Genomic DNA, 21,847 nt, shown 5'->3' on the forward strand with positions numbered 1-21,847 from the left:
GTTCAGCAACAAGTGTTCCCGAAGCATTCTCTCCGCCGATGTCTCTATTCTGGTGGAACTTTTCGGGATACCAGCATTCTTCAAAAAACGGGTGTTGTCGCTAACCTAGGAGTGGACCTAGCCCTAGGAGAGGCATAGGACATTGGGAACAACATCAGCACTATTCATTGATTTGTGCCCATCAGCAGCAGGTTCTGCTCGTATAGTTTCCATAGCTTACTGTAAAATTCAAACAGTAAACATTAGGTTATAGATAGTGGAAGAGGACTTTAATTGAAAATCCAAGAGATTAGTTCAAAACAAGTAACACATTTTCATATTGATACGGGTTACATAAGCACAATGCACAAGTACTAATATGGATTACATACTACGAAATTCAAGAAATAAAGATTAGGTTATAGATATGGAATTACATAAGAACAATGCACAGGTACCATATTGATTGGTGCAAAATTGCAACTGCAAAATTAAATGATGATGCCAAATTGACTCTTGCCACTATTACTTCTATTAACAGTGCACATGAGTTTCTATTTATACAAAGGCTAGAGTAACAATAAAACACAACCATCACTTACAAATGATTGCAACTATACAACATATGTGCGAGATCTTGTAGCCTAGGTGGTACTTCACTTTTGCATGGTTTTGCTTGTTCTTCTCAGATCCATGATTTAACTCTCCTGGTCATGGTGACTTCACTCTCTTGGATTGCCTTCCGCTAGGACTGATACTAGTGCTGCCTTTTGTTCTGCTAGCGGAGCCTCTTGTACTGGCTTCTTCAAACTAGACGCTAAAATTAGGAGAAACAAATTTAAGCAGCAAGGATGCATAAATTGCATTACTATCTAGACAGCAGAGCATTGCATTGCTATCCTGCATGCCCCGGTCCCTCCTGCCCGAACACAATACAAGATAGAACAAGCACCTCAACTGCAAGGGCCACTAGCCTCATCTTGTAAATCTGAATATATTTCATCTGTATCACCAAATCCCTCAACTACCTCCCCTGGTTCTTCCATCTTCCTATGATTCTTTGCTGATTTGTGCCTCCTGCTCTTATTCAAAAGCATTTAGTAGCTATTCATCGAGATTACAAAGGTATTTATTAACTAAAACTTCTACCGAATGTCTACATAACAGAGCAAGAGTTTGCAAATAAGTACCTAACTAGTAACTACAACTTATACGAAAGTCATTAATCCCATAAAGCACATGTCATCTACACTCACTATAGGAAATATGTAACCCAATCGCTATCTACATATCCTAGGTTCAACCACTACAACACAACACACTATCATAAAAGGAATTTAGGTACCTTCTTCCTCCATGTACCCTGGCTACGCTTAGTCATCGGCATCGTGGTCTTGTCATCATGGTCGCTGAACTGGTGCGGCCAGCGTTGACAAAGGGGTACCAGATCCAGCTCTAGCTAGGGTTCAGATCCTGGCCGGTCATGAAAGGTGTTGAGGTAGCGGATCCTGATCTAACCTATACAGTCATCGATAGGTGCCGAGGTAGGGGTACCCAATCTAGCTCTGGCTATGCTGACCTGTTGTTGATGAATCGAAGGGGATCTGGCTCTAGCTAGGGTTCAAAAAGGTATGAGAGAGGTTGCGGCTGGAGAGTGGAGATTGATGATTCGAGCTGTTGTGCCGATGACGCCTAGGGTCCAGAGCGGGGTGGTAGAGGGGGTGGCTAGAGAGTGGAGAAGGAAGGCCATGGGGCTAGGATTTGGAGCGGGATGAGAGATGGTGGCTGGCTGGAGGATGGAGATTTAGGCAGAGACTGGCGACTCCTTGCACTTTTATGTGGCCATCATAGTACAACAAATGCCATTGTCTAAAATCGATGGCATGGTAAACCTAACTTCCGTGCAGAGGGCAAAAGAGAGGCATCTAATTTTTGGTGCGGTGTGAATTTTTTGTCGAATATCAAATTTTCACGTCGGCAGATCTCCCTATCCGTTTGGGGCCCACCAACACTGCAAAATGGAATCCTGAGAAATAGACAAAAGAAACTCAAAAACTTAAAACCAATTAGATTTCATAGACCAGTAGCTCCGGCGGGAACCCTGGCTCCACCACATGCAAGTCCATGTCTGAACGGAGGTGGGCAGTGGCCAAGGCTGACATAGCCCCATGGTGAAGGCCATGCATCACTACCTACCGAACATGCAGTCGACAGAGCATGGACACGCTCAAGGAAGTTTAGCCCCATTGGCAGCACCAACACAGCATTCAGTTGGTCCATGACGGCTAAAGAGCAAGAATGAGAAAACTGTACCAATTAATAAGGTGCGGTGCCACACAAAACTAAGAAGATACGGTAATGATAATGCCTTACCAGTGAGCTACACCTGCGCTAAACCCTGCTGCGGCTTTAGATGTGCCTATCTCCCTATCGGCTATGGCGAGTGCCAGTCTCCACAACGGAGAGGCATGACTGCAGCCGCTCCTGCCTCCTGACTCTCCACGTGGAAAGCCTACCTAGTCATGTCAAGGTTCTACACCATGGTGCACCCCCCTTGCTCATCGCTCGATGAGCTAGAAGAGGAGCCTACCGATTACGATGACTGGGTCCACCAGCCGCTAGGACGACGAGGGTCTGTCACCGCCAATGAGAGGCCATGGCACCTGGTCAAGCCATTGAGATGGCACTGCACCAAGATAGAACTTCAAAATGTTCCCAAAAAGATTGAGGGTGAGATCCGTACTCACCCAACTTCCACCAGTCCAACACGGAGCACGGAGGGCCCCCTGAACACCCTCTCCTTAGTTGGTCCCCCATCGTCTCCTCCCTTGGACGCTTCTATGCTGCCATGGTTCAAGCTTGAAGAATGAGGTGCTAGGGAGGTGGTGAGCAGGGAAGGTGCGTTTGCAAGGTTACAAGGCAACTGTACTGACTTCCCTATTTTTCCTCTATTTTTATAGCAGGAGATGCGCATGGCCGATCGAATTCTAGTAGATACCGAGCGATAGCGGGAGGTAAGGCGAGGCCACATCTCCACAATCTCTGAGGAGCACGTCTTCTAAGAAATACACATCAATGAAATGAGCTGCCAAAATAGAGCATCCAAATAGCTCATCATATTTTACTGCACTCGCAAGAAAGTCCGAATATGGCACATTTCATCTCATCGGACACTAAACTATACAGAGCTATGAGTAAAACTATTGCCTACTGAAGTGTACTTGGTCACAACATTTGTATCAGTAGTAGTAGTAGTCATGAGTGCCTTTGATCTATGATTGAACCCAACTGTATCCTATTTTTATGTATTTGATAAGATTTGTTGACTTGCAAGAACCATGCATCAAAGACAATTTTAATCAAAATTTAGATTTTATAAACTGATGCGTGCCTCTACAAACCAAGAGAAATTGAAGCAAGTCCTCAGTGTGCTCCTCGACTGTCATGACTGCTTGGATTAGACAACACTTCTACTTCACAAAATCACAAAAGGTCCGGCTGTCTGAAAATCTTGACTACTCAGACGACATGCTCCTACTTTCCCAGTGTAGGCATGCGTGCGTGGGTGGCATTAGTAGCTTGTTATAGCAGGGATGTCGCCTCCCAGCCCATCACATTGATAGGATGGGGCAAAGCCTCATTCGCCCACCCACACAAACGTCTCAATCGTGGGGTGGTCGATGGCCCCCCAAACTATAGCAGCAGAGACAAAGGGCAAGATGGAAGGTTATACATGTTGCCTTCTCTCTCTAGAGCTCCTGATTCCCATCTCAAAGCTTTTGCCTTCACCTTACTGTGCACCACCGACACCTCCTGCTAGGACCATGGTGGAGTGGATGAGGTCTTCTGTTGACCGGGCTGAGTTCGACAAGTTGTGAGAAAGGGGGTGATTCAGGAGACCACCAACTGAGCTCGGGTGGAGAGTACCAGCGAGAAGCGAAGTGGAGCCTGAGGCCGAAGGAAAATGTTGTCATCTCTTTCATCCCTTTCCACCTTCTTGGGTTTCAGGCTACCGGCGCACCCCTTACTGTGGTGGTTGCTCTACTACTATAGGCTCCACCTCCATGACTTAACCCAGAGGGGATCCTCCACCTCTTGGTCTTCGTTATGCTATGCAAGGGCTTGCTGGGAATATCTACCCATTATGATCTGTGGTGGTTTCTTTTCTAGGTGGTTCCATTAGCATCCTCTTGGCACCATCGTTGTCCGATGGGGGGCGCCTCGATCGAAGTTCGTCCCAGATTGGAGGAGCGCTACCTGAGCCTTGACCGCCGATGCTGACTTTTTCTCATGATCGGCTGCGTCCTGACATGTCAGAATCATGGTCGAGGATGCCAACCCTATTAGAACTGTAGCATTTGCGCTTATTGCCTAGATGCGATTGAGGATCTAAAGGGACCGAGGACTAACGACACCTGAGGGTGATCCATACCTTCTTTAGCTATCGGGTCCCCCCATTAAAGATGAGGGACCACCCCTAGTGGGAGTTCTAGGGCGTGATAGACTCTACAATCAAGTTGAGTGTCCCCATCCATATGGAGGAGGTAGACGATCTGATGATGACAGCTATTGGAGTGTCCATGCATGATCATGGCGATAGGGAGGTCCTCGGATGCCTTTGACGCTGGCAATCCTCCTCCGACTAGATAGACCTCTCATCAGCATGGTCTCTGACCCACCACTAGTTCCCCCTTCGAAGGTGGATCATCACTATACCATTGTTCATGTTGTTTATCTTCATTTAACTAGAATGTGCGAGCAATGCTCATACTAGCTAGTATGTGTTTATGCTTTTTAATTTAACTAGTATTTGGAATGTGCCTACTTCATCACTAGGTGAACATGGGCATGACGGTGTCTTGAGCCTCATTGGCCCTAGAGCCCGATTCTTCATCCAGTTGTCACGCTCAAAAAGCATCCCCACAAGGCATCCATCGATGGGGGCAGCCACCTGCGATTCCATGCCGTGCTATGCCAATTAGTTCGGTATAAGTCGTTTGCATTCTCAATCCGATCGCTCCCCCCTTATCCTATATGTGGTTGAACTTGGCTTGCATTGTTAGTGCTTTCTCTAAGATGGTGCCATCCCTGGTCATGGGGCTTCCCCCTAGTGTTGCCAGAGAGTCATCGCATCGCCGCTCGCCAGCCGCCGAGCCCTTATGTCCCCGCACAACCTTTTGGTTCTGAAGTGGGTGAATCATCAAAAGAGCACGGATACTTAGATGACGCAGACTACCATCAATTATTGAAGGACTACCACAAGGTCCAAGCGTTGTTGTCATTGTCCTAGGCTAAACGCTGAGATGTTGCGCATTGAGCTAGATGCCGTGTGCGATGCACTTCAAGTTTTCGAGAATGAGGCCTCCCAGGCGTGAGCCGACTAGGTGATCATCAAGGAGTAGGCCCATAACATGATGAACCATCTTGTGGAACTTGAGGACGTGTGTCTTGACCCTATAGCCATGCATGCAAGCCACCTGTGATGCGGCCTTCCCCGTGGAAACAACAGACAATCTGGTCACCATAGAGGAGAACCTTCGAGCACTGCTGGCCTTCGAGTCATGGTGATCGAAGATGTTCATCAGGGGGCTGCCATAGCGTTGGCTACTGCCCAGCTTCAGATTGGTGCAATAGTGAATGTCTAGGTGGTGGCGTAGGGTTTTTGGCCAAGATCGAAGGACGATGACATCACTGATCTAGGTCGAGAGTTTGAGCTGGCCGCCAATGCCATTTTAGTGAAGGTGGACATGGAGCTAATCTTGCATGCTAGCCTCAACCCTATCTGTGGGATGTATCAGTAGTATTAGTAGTCATGAATATGTTTTATCTGTGGGACGCCCTTGCAAATATGTGAACTCTTATTTGTATGTTGGTGTTAATTTTTGTTGAACTTTGTATTAGGTGGGTTAAAGTCTGTTGAGCATGGTGTAGCTTAGGTCCTTTGGTCATTTTGTAGCTAGTTTCTAGCCCCTATTGATTACTTTTTGCTACAAATTTCTTTCTAGTTGTCGTTGATCTGATCTATAATATGCTAAACATTAATGAGTACCTTTAAAGCCAACTCGTGTCTTCGATAAAATTTGTTGACCTTAAAAGAACCATACAGTGAGGAGTTCATCTGAACAAGTATCGCCTTGATCTAATACATAATGGAGGAGCCATAGCTATTGACATTTACTGTGCAATGCAGGAAAATCCGCCCGCTGAGTATTTGATCTCGTAGGATAGAATAAAGTGTCATACGGAGTAGCAATCAGTCTGCCCCTCGACTGCTTGTGACTACTTGGATTGGAGTGAAATAAGTACAGAAAAGACCTATCACAACCACACCAGGCATTCAAGTGTCAAGCGTGTCATGGTGGTCAAAAGCTCTTTCTCTCGATTCACTTCTTGTGTCTAGCTTTCCTGCCGCATTAGCTTCACTCTCGTCAACCACTCAAGGTCTATATGAAAGGAGCATCTCCCCTTCCCTCATATGAATAGCATTACATCAATCGCCTACCTTCTGGCTCCCCCTTCCCTCACCTGTTTGCATTTTCCCAACCTTCTCGCTCACAACTTTTCCCTCGACCACGTCCTCTCTATGATATTAGGACGAAATGACATTTACCAGTTTCTTGTAAACCGTATGTTCGCTTGATAGTCCGAGCAGCGTAAATTTGAAATGGCTAGGACATGTAACTCTTGTACTTAGCTATGAGTAGAACTTTTGCCTGATCGGCTGTGCTACAAACAGGAGCTTGCACCATCTGCGTAGGCTACATGCATAAAGTAGTAAGGTAGTTAGATTCCTACTACGGCAGCTTCAAACATAGTCGAGGGTGTGTAGGCGATCAGAACCTATGAAACCATGTACTCAGTAGCCATCTCTAGCTAGCTGCTACCCCTTGGCTGCGTGAGCCTATGACTGCTTGGAATGGACTGCACTGTATACTTCACCGGATGATAGAAGGTCCGACCATCTAAAATATTCACTACTCGGATAGTACTAGTAATGATGAACATTGTGCAGTCATGTCAGAAGTCTGTTCTAGCCCCAGCGTCCCTATGTGTATAAAGCCTGGTGTTAGAGATATGGGCCAGGGGTACCTACATCCACCTATATATATAACTACCACCAAGATATCGACCCAGCAGCTGTCAAGGACGAGGCCCGCAAGGGCTAACATGATCAACCAACAGTGGAGATCAAGGCAAACCAAGGCTGGGTGTATCAAGATGATAGCTAGGATCAAGTCTGTTGTGCATACCATGTAACAAACTAGGAACACAATATGTTAGCCCATCACCCTCTCTATAACCCTACCTCTCCTGCCTATATAAAGGAGGGTAGGGACCTCAGGCACGGGATCCAATCTTCCACCTATTCGATCTACCTCAGTAGCTAGACCACTAGAGTAGGGTTTAGCACACCCCATGCCCTGAAACCAGTATAAATCTCTATGTCTCGTATGCTACCATCTGATTCCATCTACATGATCATGTTGCTAGATATTACTAGAGCAAAACAATCCGATAGTTGGCATGCTAGGTAGGGGCCTTTCGCATTTAGATTTTGTTTTTTGTGTTTCATATGGGAATCATCTTCTACTTTGGTGATGAATCAGGAGAAGATGCAGTCGGGCACGAGGATCATCTTCGCAAAGCTCGACTTCATCACTTGATCGGTTAGGGAACCGAATGAGAGGAGGAGCCCGAACCGACCGAACGAGAGGAGGAGCAGTCACTCCTAGATCCAAGCTTTCATCGCCAGACTAGCGAAGGCTGCTGATGAAGGACCACTTGCCATCGTCCATCATCTAACCTGCCATGGTCAACTTTTCACCGAAACCCAGCCAAGAGCCTGGACTATATGCCACTCTTTTCCTTCACAAGATCAGGGATCCTATCCCAACATCGGATACTGGTACCTGATCCAATCCCTTCAAGCTATCACTGCCACCTTCTGGATCTCCTATGGAGGATCCAAAAAACCTGTGTCATACTAATTGGGATCACCATGATGATGACTTTGGCTTGAACCTAGTCAGGATCGCCATCCACAATCTCAGCCAGGGCAATACCATCTTGGAACAATCGGACTACTCCGATGAGAGCAATCAGCGCCATGACATGGGAGCCGCCAAGCTCATTAACACTAGTGGCTTCATGCCTTTCTCTCTACGACCGTTACTAACCACATGGAGTTAACCGCACGGACATTGACAATGATGACATCATCTCACATACACGCAATTGCTATCTTGGTATGAACGATCATGAGGGGAATGAGTACATCACCCCCGAATGTTTCCCCCATGATCATTTCAAGTTTGATTATGCAGCACCTTATGAGACCAGCCAGTAGGCCTAGGGATCATCTGCTTAATCACAACGATGTGTTAGCAAAGGAAAATATGAAACTCCAACGTTAGCTCCAACAACAAAATGTAGCTCAGGGGCTATCAGGCCCACAATGACATTCTACAAGCAGCTCTAGTGTATTCTAACACCGAGCAAAACTTGGCCGAGGCCATGAGGGAAGTTGAGGCGATGCCACAACCATCCACAGAAGAGGGATAATAGGCTTTCCAAAGGATTCAAGAGAAGATAGAGGCCGCTACCGACCGCAAACCAGCACCCAGCGATGCGTCTATTACACGTAGCCACACACCTGCAAAACTCAGGGGGCTCAACCACTGCACCCATCTAACAAATCCTACATGCCACAACCATGAACGCTGCCAAGATCTCGCTCCACAACCGGGTGACGATGGTGGCGGTTAGAGAGGTGGTAATAGAGGGCACTCTCCCAATGGAGGGAGTCACGAGGACTGGTAGGGCTAATGACTATTTGGGGAGTAGCTATTGCTCTGATGGCCTAGGGCGATACCCATTACGATGGGAGATCCCTATAATTGACCCGAGCTGGTGCCATGCGCTACCTAGGGGTGATCCCTGTGACTTGGTAGGAACCCCCACATTTGAATACCGAATCCGGTTGGCCCTAACGCCCCATAGGTTTCATGCTCCCGACATTGAAAAATACTGATGGTGAGATATACCCAAAGATTTGGCAAGTAAACTACCAACTTGCACCATGAAAGCGGCATCCGCACTAGACACGTTTTTCATGATTTAGTACCTTCCAATCTACCTCACTGACTCTACCAAAAACTGGCTAAACAACCTTCGGGAAGGCACGATCAAACGATGGGCTAACCTCGAAAAGGCATTCTATAATCACTTTGAGGGAGCTTACACTAAGCCTAGGCACCTCATGGGACCTCCTAGGATGCAAACGCAAGACCTGACGAGAGTCTTTGTGATTACATAAAGCACTTCATGCAGCGCAAGAATAAGCTTGAGGACATTCCCAACACTAGCATTGTCACAACCTTCATCGCCGGCAGTCAACAGCGAAACCCTCATTTAGGGACATTGGGCGAAGGAAGAACATCGGTGTCCACGACATGTTTGCCTTAGCCCACTGAGCACACCGATGGTGAAGATTGCTTTAATGCCAGTAATGGCAAATATAAGTTGTGACTCACCTAACAACGTGGACCAATCCCCACTACCCAAGAAGGATCGTAAGCGTTGAGGTGAGCTCGTGGCCAACGCCGAGAAACAAGAAGGCAACAAATTCAAACAAAGCCATGGATGCTGTGCAAAATTCAATGAGATCATGAACCAGACTTGTCAAAACCATGGTTTCCTGGTGAATCACTTGGCCAGGGACTGCCATACTTACAAACGTGATATCATTAAAGCTGGCAAGGACAAGACGAACAACGACCACCTAAAGAATGAGAAGGACGATGCTGTTGAGGATGATGAAGGCAGCTACCCCAACATCAAGGGCATCATGATCATCTTTGGGGGCCCATAGGCCTACAAGGACCACTGTCATGAAAATGTAACCCGACATCTCATCTTTGCCACTACGCTTGTAGTTCCTATTTATTTAAGATGGTTGGAGCGCCCAATCACCTTCAATGGGGATGACCACCCCTGATCATGTCATCGAGGCTGGTCGGTTCCCTCTAGTGGTCAACATGGTCATGGGAGGCGTAAAGATGACCAAAGTCCTAATGGATGGAGGAAGCGGCATAAACATCCTTTACAAGGATGCGTTTGAGAAGTTGAACATCGAGACAAGCAAAATGCATCCCCCACACTCTCCATTCCATGGGATCATCCCTAGACGATGAGTTATGCCCCTCGACACGATCGCTCTGTCTATCATGTTTGGTGACTAGGTACACTACCACAAGGAGACACTCTCCTTTGAAGTCATAGACTTTGAGGGTCCTTACCACGCCATCCTCGAGAAACCCTGCTACGCTAAATTCATGGCAATTCCTAGTTATGCCTACCTCAAACTCAAGATGCTAGGCCCCCACAGTGTCAGCACCATCGTAGGTAGTTTTCAAGATGCATACGAGTGTGAGAGGCTAGCTATTGAACAGGCCAAACAGGACTTGATCCTAGATGAGTCAAAACTTGCTCATGAGGATAAACAAGAGATGGGCTTAGGAACACCCTGATGCTCGCCTCAATTCCTAGAGCACTGGCTCATGCCAGAAACCCTGGCCAACATTTTAACTCCTGATTCCACGGTTTCTACTTCGCTGAGTACACCGGTACCACTAGAGGCACCCTGACTTGCCCGAAGAAGCAAAACCAGAAGAGGAGAAAGGTGACCTAGCCGCAAGGGATGACCTCATGATCGGGGCCTAGAGCACCAATGGTGTAGACCGCAAAAAACCTTGGGTCAACCCCAAGCAGAGAAGGGACAAAGACAACAGGGCAAACTACATCAGTGCTATTAATACGCACTAATCGTTGCTTTCCCACCTTTTAAAAAAGAAATATATATGGTTGCTATGCATGAAAGGGTTTAACGCCTTAGATAGCTAGGGAAACACTTTCCTAAAGAATGACTCGAAGGCTATGTCCTAAATGCTATGCAACATCACCTCCCTGAGTGAAGCCATACTGGCCAGTCGACACTTGTGCTCGAGGGCTTTGCACTGACATGGCAATGCTAAAATTGTTGCAGATAATGTGCATGGTCTCAACACTCAAACATGTTATACTAACCTACCCGAGTGCTCGGGGGCTAGAATTACAATCATGCAACTATCGGTCTGCAAAGCGGAATTTTGTTCAGATAATATTTTACATAAAAAGCAAACCAATAGGACCTGACCTCAACGAGGAGTGTCCTTGATGACTTGCTCTGCATACAACCACTACAATGGCATTGGTGGTGGCACCAAAATCTGCTATTAGCCATCCAACATCGATGTCTTCAGGCACGTCCGGCCGCGATGGGAACCTAGGCTCCATCACATGTAGGTCCACCTCTGGCTAAAGATGAAGATGAGCGACAGTAAGGGCTGTCAGTGGTCCCATGGTGAATGTCGTGTGCCATCACCGCCCTAATTCACGCTAAGGAGGCCAAGAACCTGCTCGCGAAGGTCTAAACCCGTCAGTCGCACCAACCTGACTGGCGGCCTCCACTTGCTCTCTCCAGCACCATGGCTGCACCACCACATGCCCAATCCTGCTGCCTCATCACATAGATGAGTCATTTCCACTAGTCTACCGGCTAGCTCCTTGCTGGCCCAGCTGAAGATCTGCCACTTCAACTAGGACCGCGCCTAGCTACTCTTGAACCACTGAGAAACACTGGAGATTCAAAGTTAAGACAAGAAGCAATTTCATAAAGGAACTCACCTGGTGAGTTCAGTGCACGTCGCCACGTTGGTGGCCCTAGGCGTTGGATGCCTCCTCGTTCGTGGCGTTGAGCATGGTCTCGGCTATTGCAAGGCAGCCTTCAACCGTTCCACCTCATGACACCTATTCTAGAGAGATTGCTTGGCCATGGCCAGCTCCTAGTCGAATGGTATGGATGTCAGTGCTCATCTCCTTTGGCCTCTTCATCGTCAGAGGAACAAGGCGAGGCTAGTGACAGCACGGTTTGTGTTGCTGGGGGACATGACAGGCGAAAGGGCCTCTCAGATGATGGTGGGCCATGGCATTGAGCGTGCCGAATGAGAAACCACTACACCAAGAAACACATTAGATTCATCTTCAACAAAGTCAATAGCAAGATCTATCCTTACCCAAACCCCATCAAGCCCAAGCGGAAGGCCCAAGTGGAGGGAGGCACACCCCTCTTAGTAGGTCCCTCCTCAGGCTCCTCTCATTGGCGCTTCTCTCTGGCCATGGGCGGTAGGCAAGATCTGACAACGACTAGGAGATGCGAGGAGCGAAGGAAGGTGAGCGTGCAAAGGCTACTATGCAAATGTACTTACTCCCCTCCTCTATTCCTCTATTTTGTAGGTAGGGGACGCGCACGGTCGATGGAATCCAGCAATCTCTCTAAGCAGTGGCGCCATTCAGGCCATGCCATGTCCCCATGATTTCTAGAGGGACGCTTCCTGAGAGACATACGTGGGAAATGGGCCACCGAAACCAATGCCTTAGTTTCAGTCGAGAAGGAACCCATCTCCGCAACCATGGAAACTGAGGGGACTTTTGGCCGAAAAAACTAATGCACCATCACCCAAGCCGGTGTAGGCTAGTGATCTAAAACTCAGATCAGTGTACTTGGCCCACTCACCCCCTCAGTAGGTGTAAGCGGTGGTGATTCATTCACTATCGACCATGTCCCTCCAGAGTTAGGGGGATATTTGGGAGGGTCACTAGTCTGATCCTAAAACCTCTGACACTCCATGTCACATAAATCTCCCTAATACTCAGATGAGCTCGAAGTACCATATTTTGGCAGATGTGTGCCTCTTCGGGGGTAATCAGAAAAATGGTTGGCCCATGGCTATAACCAAAGTATGAGCTCCTAAAATCTAGAAAAAGTGTTTATGACATGCCCCCGCAGGTTAGGCCTAACCCTGTCGCTTCCTTTCAATGATAGCGGACATTCACTCCTTCTACCCATTACTAGCTTGAAGAGTAATAAATGGAACTACCGATAGCTGCTCACATGTTCATTACTCACCCACAGTGGTGCCCACACTGGGACATTATTATATTGGCTTCAGGGCTCTAGGACAACATCCTCACCTTTCCACTAATGAGGTTCATGAAAATTCAAATCACATTACTCGACTGGATCTCGAAGAAAAATGTGACACCCTTAGTGCTCAACCTGCAATAGGTCACCCTAAACATCAACTAGCTTAGTGACTACATGGGCGCTGGAGGGGCACCTACCCCATCCTCATTATTGTTTTATGACTAGGACTTAATGATGCTGCAACCACTATTTACATGTCAGAATACATCGAGAACTAACTTCTCAAGTAGAGCGGTATTTTTTTTACCCTAGCATGGCATCTACGATGTCCTGGGAGCTACGCTTCCGGTTATTGGGTACACCACCCTATCACGACTGTTAACAACATCCCAAGGGCTATGCCTAGGAAACTGCATTTCCTAATATCAGGCGCACCACCCAAGGCAGGCACTTACAGTTGCCAGGGAATAATGTTCCTTGATGTACGGTTGTTGATGGTAATTTCACCAGTGATTTTACACCATCAAAACTATCAACAAAACACTCTTTCGGAAGCCAACATGCAAGAACATAGTGATTTAGGTATAAATAACTTGGTTCCACATGTACATGTCATTATTTGCTTGTAGGTACACAAAGAATGGACTCTGGGTGGCTAGAGGTTCCATATGCAGGTCGCCCAACCTGAATATGGACTCACTGCCCCCTCTCAAGCCTCCCGTGATCCTCCCAACACTTCTAGAGTCAATCTCCACCTTTGGATCCTGAGATTTTCTTCTCCTATTGGCCAAGAGGGAGAGCACACAGATTCAAGGGACCACAACGAAGCATCCAACATGACAAAAGTAACCAACTCCCACCATGACATGTGGGGACACCTTCTAGAAGGAAGTGGTGGGCCCAAGCTATCATAGGGAGGTTGGCCGACCTCCCTATGGAGCCTCTAGCAGTCCACTGACTTCCCACATATTGAACACATGTCAAATAACCTCAACCCTTGATTTCAAGTCAATTTGATGGTGGTGGATCCAATGGGTGCATGATGAAGCTCACATGGATCATTGATATGGCACTAGAGTAACCCCTACTCATTCTCTAGCTATAAATATCCCATAGGCCTTCACTCTCATGTATGACACAATAGAGTAAATCACTCTCTAGTATCCTTTAGCGAAGCTCTACTGTAGTGCTATGCAATTATGGAGAGAGGGAAATCTTGAGGAGAAAGCCCTTGACCTATCAAGAGTCTTCTCCAAGGTGTACCTCAGCAGATGCTATCTTCTAGTAAGTAATACATCTGAGTTCTTTATAGTATTTGATATTCTATCTCTGCTAGTAGTTATATAAGCCTTCTTACCTATACATCGCTTTACTTCACTAGAGTGCTCTAGCCTTTCTTAAGGAACTTAGTTGGCCGAGGTTAGAGTAGTAAGTATAGTGTAGATGTGGTGTCTAGACTATATCTTGCCTAGTGTAGACCACTTGTCGCACAGATTGTTAGTGGTAGCTTGTAGGTGGTGACTAGCCCTGTCTAACCTTTGCATTCCACCATGTGTTGTAGGTAAGTTCTTAAAAGGTAGGGCTCCAGTAACAAGGTAGCCTGCTTCGGATAGGGGTTTTGTCTCCTATTATCTTGCATATCGCCTCCTGTAAGTAAGGTGGGTGAAATGCCCTGTATAACTACTATCTTTACCAGATATCATTGCTATCTAGATCCTCTCTACCCAAGTTTTATAGGCTCTTTTGTATCAACATAGGATGGTCTTGATCCTTAGTTAGTTCACTTCACGTTCCCCATGGAAATATGATACCTGGAATACTCCTGGTGAAGGCTACATTGACTACCGTATGCTTGCGGTTTACCTATTTACCACTTTAGGTGTCAACAATGGTGTACCACCGCCTCACTCGATGCTTGAAGAAGATTCTCGCTACCCGAGAAATGCTCTTGGTACTCAAACAGCAACATACTAGCTACATACTTGGAAATATCCAAATGCACTACTTAGAGCTTCGGCACCCAAAGATGCTCACATGTACTCACAGTACACAGAACTTACAGGGGAGACTGTGACGTCTCGAGGGCTTGAAGCTACATGCTAGCATATAATTAAGTCCTACGGGGCTACTATCATAGATATAGGCCAGGGGTACCTACATCGCCTGTATATATGACTATCACCAAGCTATCGGCCCAGCAGCCATCAAGGGGGAGGCCCGCAAAGGCTAACGTGATCAACCAACATGGAGATCAAGGCAAACCAAGGCAGGTGTACCTAGATGATAGCTAGGATCAATCTGTTGCGCATATCGTGTAACAAACTAGGGACACAATATGTTATCTTGATCACCCTCTTTGTAACCCTACCTCTCCTGCCTATATAAAGGAGGGTAGGGACCTCAGGCACAGGATCCAATCTTCCACATATTCCATCTACCTCATAGCTAGGAGCAACAGCCCCATATAATTGAGCATATGAATACAAGAGCAGCTTGCACCACTGGAGTAGGGTTTAGCGCGCACCGCGTCCCAAATCAGTATAAATCTCTGTGTCTCGTGTGCTACCATCTGATTCATGTGGGGAAGGATGGTGAGAATCTCACCACAAGTTCCATACCAAAAGCTATCATGAAAAAAATATAATATATATATAGTGATGTCAGCTCTACCTTGCTATAAAAAAGAGAGTTAAAAATATATTTGAAAAAAGGAGCTGAAAAAAGGGAGAAAAAGAAAATGATATAAAAAAGAGAAAGAAAAGGAGCCGTAAGATGGGCGCTCCTATTCTAGACCTTTGCCACCATCAAGGCCCATGTTCCATACACACTAAACTATGTGTGGCCAAGCCTTGTTGCTAGCCTGAGATAGACCACATCCGATAAAACCACCATGCAAAACTTTTGTCCAAATATACGGTCGGTAAGTACACTCATGTATGCAAAGGTAAAATGTTCACCAACTCTTTTTACTCAATTTTGTCTCCATATGATTTTGCTCATACAAGTTCATGTTGCCTTTGTTTATGTTCATACAATTAAGCATGGTGCTTAGGTTAAAATAGCCTTACTTTAATCAAATTTAGATGTGGTGATTTAATTTTGATTAATGAACTTTGAGTAATTGCTTTTATAAACAATGGTAGTGATTTAAAATTGAGATAATCAAGGCTAGAGATACAATACATCTTTACCTTGGCCTTACTTGAGTATGAAAAGTACGGTGAACAAATAAAAATACACATGGAATAAAATAAGAAAATAATAATAATAATAATTAATATAATAATAATATAATAATAATAATTAATAATTAATAAATTTAGGCTCCTCGGTGTTCAAGCCAGTAGAGCCCTTGCTTGTTTCTATTTCTTTTGTTTTTGTTTCTTTGTTGAAAATAAAGCAGGTACAAAAATAAGTGTGGGGGAGATCTCTCAAGGACAACAAATGCACATTCGAGATCTCCCACCAATATGTTGCACAACATTGAATGGTACCTCATGCAGAAGGACAAGTTAGGTAGCTCAGAGAGGATTGGCTAAACCTTTTGGTTTAGCCAAACCACCTCTGATTCCCCTTAACTCCTTCCTCTACAACGTTAGTTTGTGCAAATCTACCTTCAGCTCTCCTAAGTTTTAAAATTTAAAACTAAAAAAATTTAAAACAACAATACCTCTTCATCTGCATGCTATCCTTTGATTAAATTTACATACTCTTTATTCCTCGCTAATATTCCTAAACTTGTGGGCAACTTATCATAGGGACCTTATGTTATCTAAGTAATTGAAATTGTGATATAGTAGGATGGAAATGAACCTTGCTCCATTATGTGAAGAACTTGAGATTTATCTTACAAAATCAAAGCTTGAATAGCATGACTCCTCAATGATATGCAAATTCATACCAAAGACATATCTAGTGCTTTGAGCTTAAAACCTTCAAAAATACGCTACTTATTTTTGCATTGAGTTTTGTCAAGTCTTGTTGACCCTTGTTGAGAAAGTTATCATGCCCCCAAGATCAAGATCATGTACACCCACATACATAAGATATTCCTACATTAGGAATACGCTAAAACATGCCTTCATCCACCTAAAATATCTACTCCTACACTAGGAGTAGGACAAAATCATGTCTTAGAAATAAATACTCCATATTCTATAAATAGTGATCTCCCTCTCAATATATGGTTTAAGAGACATGTGCTATGCAAAAGTATTGAAACATTTTTTAGACACATGAAGGTCCATGAAGAAAAAGAAAAAAAAATAGGGACACATGAAGGTCCCAAGGTATTGAAAAAAAATTGATGAGCACATGAAGCCTCATAAAAAGAAGAAAAAAATGAATGATAGCCATGTGTCAAAATAAAAAGCTAGAGAAAGACCACTATCTACAAAAGGAGTATAGTATAGATTTAGAATTGTTTTATCCACACACTTGCACTTCTTGATCTAAGGGTATGACATCTTTTCTCCATGGATCCAAGATTTGACTTAACAAAATATGCAGAGCAAGTATGCCTTCATATCCTTTCCTTCCCAAAGATACATATAAGCTCTTAGAAGTAGGAAAGAAAGAAGGCAACAATATGATATGCCTTGGTGAGGAACCAAACACATATATGAGCAATTTGAGAGAATCATTTGAGGAGCAAAGTCGTGTTTACATTTTTCAAATTGACATGAAAACCCAAGTTTCTAAACTGATTGATGCAAGGAAATTTGAATCCATGTTGTTCCATTATTCAATTACCCAAGATAATGTGGTACACACTCCAATGTTCACAAGTGCAGGTGAAGCATGGAATAACTTGTATGCAGATATCATGTTAAGGAGATGACCCATCTTAGTCCTTAACTTTACTCGAGGATGAGCATAGGGCTAAGTGTGGGGGAGTTTCTTGGCGGTCCTTAACTCACACTTTTTACCACCAACATTTATATAAAACCTGCTAAAAAGGAACACCAAACATAGAAATAGGGTTTATAACTAATGAATTCCATAAGTTTTGGTGTTTATTCATTTGTAGGAGGGCATTTGTGGGAATACACATAAAAGGGCTAAAAATGTGCAAGAGAACAAAGCACAAATACCATTATATACAAGCCCAAAGGAGAGAGGCCCACAACTTGGTAAAACAGGGCCCAAACGAGAGGTGAATAAGGCTAAACACAAATCAAATTGCTTCATCTTTGCTAGGCACCCACATGGACCCACTCAAGAGGCCCGAAGGAGTCGACCCACCGAAGATGGGGCCCAAAGGCCCCAGTGGGGGTGTGGCCGCACCCCTAGTGGCCCCGTTCAGGGCCCAAACTTCATGGGTTGGTTTATACCACCTCTCTAAGGATGGTCTACATGAGGAAGGCGGCAAATTGAATGCTAAGGGCAGGTTTACGCCTTCCATATGGGAATGGTCAATATTCTAAAGACCCCTATCCTCTCTACCTATAAAAGGAGGCTCCCCTCTCCTCACTTGAACAACACCTCAAGGCAAGAGCTACACCACAAGAGTATCACTCCAATGGTCTTAGGCCCTAGCTAGCTAGTAAATTTGGCTTAGGAGAGATGTGAGGGAGAGTACAGGGAAGAGCTAGACTTGTTGGTGTCTCCCTGAGCTTGTACCTCAACGAACACTTGTACCTCAACGGAGCTTTCTGCTAAAGTGAGTGTTCAGTGGTTCTTGTGGTATTAAGTCCTTTGAATAGTTAAGCTCTATTCTTACTTGTTTGTGGGTTCATCATACATCCCCATGGTGGATACTCTAGTAGAGGGCCCTGATAGAGATGGATAACCCTACTGCGAATGCTAGAGTAGTAATCAATAGTGTAGACATGGTGTCTAGGCTATAGGGATACCTTCGTTTGCCTTGTATCCTCTAGTTGAGTGGTAGGCGGCAGGTGGTGATGGCCCTAGTTCGTCCTTTGTAATCCCCGACATTTAGATACGACATAGAGCCATAGGCTGGCATCACCCAGCAGACCAGGTGCGAGAAGTAAGGAAGTGAAAGTAGAGTTTACCTGTTCTTAGACCCAAAATCCATAGGAATCCATCTCTACCCTTTCCAACTTTACCCCTTGTGTTGTCCTTGGACAAACTAGCTAGAAGAAGTCCCTCCGTTCCCTATGGAAATATGATACCCTAAATACCACCTAGGTGAAAGCTACAATGGTAATTCCTTGCGCTTAGCGGAATCTTTGTGTCTGCGTTAAGAAATACCAACACCATACTACATTTATGAGTATCTACTTCTATCTCTAGATTCTTATTATCAATGCCTTACACTTACCATTTATTTATCATTTGGCTTACCCCTATTATAGCATGAGAGTTGAGTTAATGATTTTATCATAAGTATACATATCTGTTAATATCTCTAACCACCCCACTGCTCCTCCCTATGGAAAATACAAATAATGATACCTGGTATACTCCCGAGCGGAGTGCCACAATGGTATATTATCTATGCGCTTATGGATTACTCCAACATATATGATTTCCTCTGAGTTTACAAGTGTCCTTAATAATTCCTAACAATGCATTTCTGGCATCATTGCTAGGAATGACAACATAGTAAAGAGTGATGCTAAGAAATACCAACAAGTATTTCTTGCGCCATTGCCTAGGAGGGGCACAAGGCTAAAAGAGAATTGATCAAATAAATGCTTATTGATGACATCATAACTATGCACCTCTGCTTTAGCAAGCTTACCCTTGTTTGCCTTTGTTCATATCTTATATAGGGTATTGCAGGATTGGTTTTGATTCACCAACAAATTCCATCAATCATAATCAAACCAATCAAGAGGCAGCTCAACACTAGTTTCTGAAGCCATGGCTGACAAGACTCTGCAGTGAATTCTCTGCTCTAAGCACCGAGAACATTCGCACTGGACCAACACTCAAAACCAACAAGCTTAAGTTGGAGCTCAAGCCAAGCCTCATCAACATGGTGCTAGCTGCCCCATTCAGTAGAAAGACTCACGAAAATGCTAGTGCTCACCTTCAGAATTTTCTGGAGATTAGCAGCACAATTGTCATCAAGGACAATGCTCAAGACATCATACTACTCGGCCTGTTTCCATTCTCGATAGTGGGAAGGGCGAAGCAGTGGTTCTACATCAACAAAGATAACATTAATACATGGGCAAGATGTTCGAAGGCCTTTCTAGCAAAGTTTTTTCTATAGGCAAGACCAATGCCTTAAGAGGAAAAAATTCTAACTTCCAACAATAAAAAGGAGAAACCATTCCAGAGGCATGGGAATGTTTTCAAGAATACACTTCAGATTGTCCTCATCATGGGATGGAAGATTGGTTGCTCATGCAAGATTTCTACCATGGATTAATTTAGAAAGCTCATGAACAACTTGATGCAACTGCTGGGGGAGCATTTATGTCACTCACCCTTGGAAAAGATGAAACTCTAAAGGAAAAGATAGCCTCTCATCAAGGCTAGTCTCAAGGAAGTATTCAAACATGCAATAAGAGCGAAAGAAGTACCAGAAGAGGTGTGTGCACTTTCAACCAAGATGGATGTACTGTTGAATTGGCTCGAAATAGTGAGCCAGTTATAAGAAAGATCATCAAGCTATTCAAGATGCTTACAATGCCCAAAATATATGTGGAGAATATTTGGGGGTTGATTTCCACGAATATCAAGAAGATGCAAATATTGTCAATTCTGCTCCACAACAATAGAGACAAGGATGGGGGCAACAACAACAATGGTCAAATTATCAAGGTAAGTATCTAGGTAATTACTATAAATCTTTTAAGTCCAAACAACCATCCTTGAGAGATTTGATCTTATAATCAGCCAAGACTAATGAGAGTATTTCTAAAAAGCTTGCTTCTAATGATAAGGTCCTTGAAAATATAAACACTAAAATGGAAAGTTTTTCTTCTACTATAAAAGACCATAGCCCAATTAGGCTTCTGCTCTACCTTTTGCCACTAACCTTGAAAAGGTCAACATCATAACCATAAGTGGTGGCAAGTCTACTTGTGATCCCCATATCCAACAAGGACATCTAAGACATCAGCAAGAGCACAAGAATAGAAGAAGAATAATGAAGTGAAGAAATTGAGCCACAAGAACAGGAAATGCAACAAGAATTTTCATGACACCAACCTCTTATCCGTTTCCATGTAGACATCAAAAGGCTAAAATAGGTGAGCAGTTTGGTAAGTTTGTAGAGATAATTCAAAAGTTATATATCAATAGCCCTCTGCTAGATGCCCTACAAGTACCTACCTATGCTAAGTACCTCAGAGACATTATGAACAATAAGAGACCACTACCCACCACTGAAGTAATCAAGCTAACAGAGGAGTGTAGTACGGCCATCCTAAACACATCACTAGTAAAGAAAAAGGATCCAGGATGTCGCACTATTGATTGTTCGATCGAAAACCAACATTTTGAAAATGCACTATGCGACCTTGGGGCAAGCGTAAGTGTCATGCCCAGGAATGTTTTCGACAAGCTCGACTATTCAACACTCATGCCAACATCGATGTGCCTACAACTAGCTGACCAATTAGTTCGCTACCCTACAGGGATCGCTAAAAATATTCTGGTAAAAATAAGAAATTTCTTCGTTCCAGTGGATTTTGTAGTACTTGACATGCAGGAAGACATGAAGACACCCCTCATACTTGGGAGGCCATTCCTTTGCACTACAAAATGCACACATTGATGTTGGGGCTAGAGAAATCCAATTCCACATCAATGGGAAGGAAGAACGATTCGCCTTCAAGCCAAGACCGGAACAATGCTCTCAATTGGAGTGGCAAGAGAGGTGAGAACAACTGTCAAGGTTCCCATCTTCAGGACCGATTGATG

At 44.6% G+C, this 21,847-nt stretch overlaps 1 non-coding gene across 1 annotated transcript; it reads right to left on the reverse strand.

Annotated features, from left to right (window-relative positions):
- Nucleotides 1–20,199: 20,199 nt before the first annotated feature.
- LOC136455791 (small nucleolar RNA R71) lies at nt 20,200–20,307 on the reverse strand. Its single transcript, XR_010759258.1, has one exon. It is a non-coding gene; the product is annotated as a small nucleolar RNA R71 (small nucleolar RNA).
- Nucleotides 20,308–21,847: the final 1,540 nt, after the last annotated feature.

Source organism: Miscanthus floridulus, chromosome 5 (assembly GCF_019320115.1).
Source record: "Miscanthus floridulus cultivar M001 chromosome 5, ASM1932011v1, whole genome shotgun sequence".
Lineage (NCBI taxonomy): Eukaryota > Viridiplantae > Streptophyta > Magnoliopsida > Poales > Poaceae > Miscanthus > Miscanthus floridulus.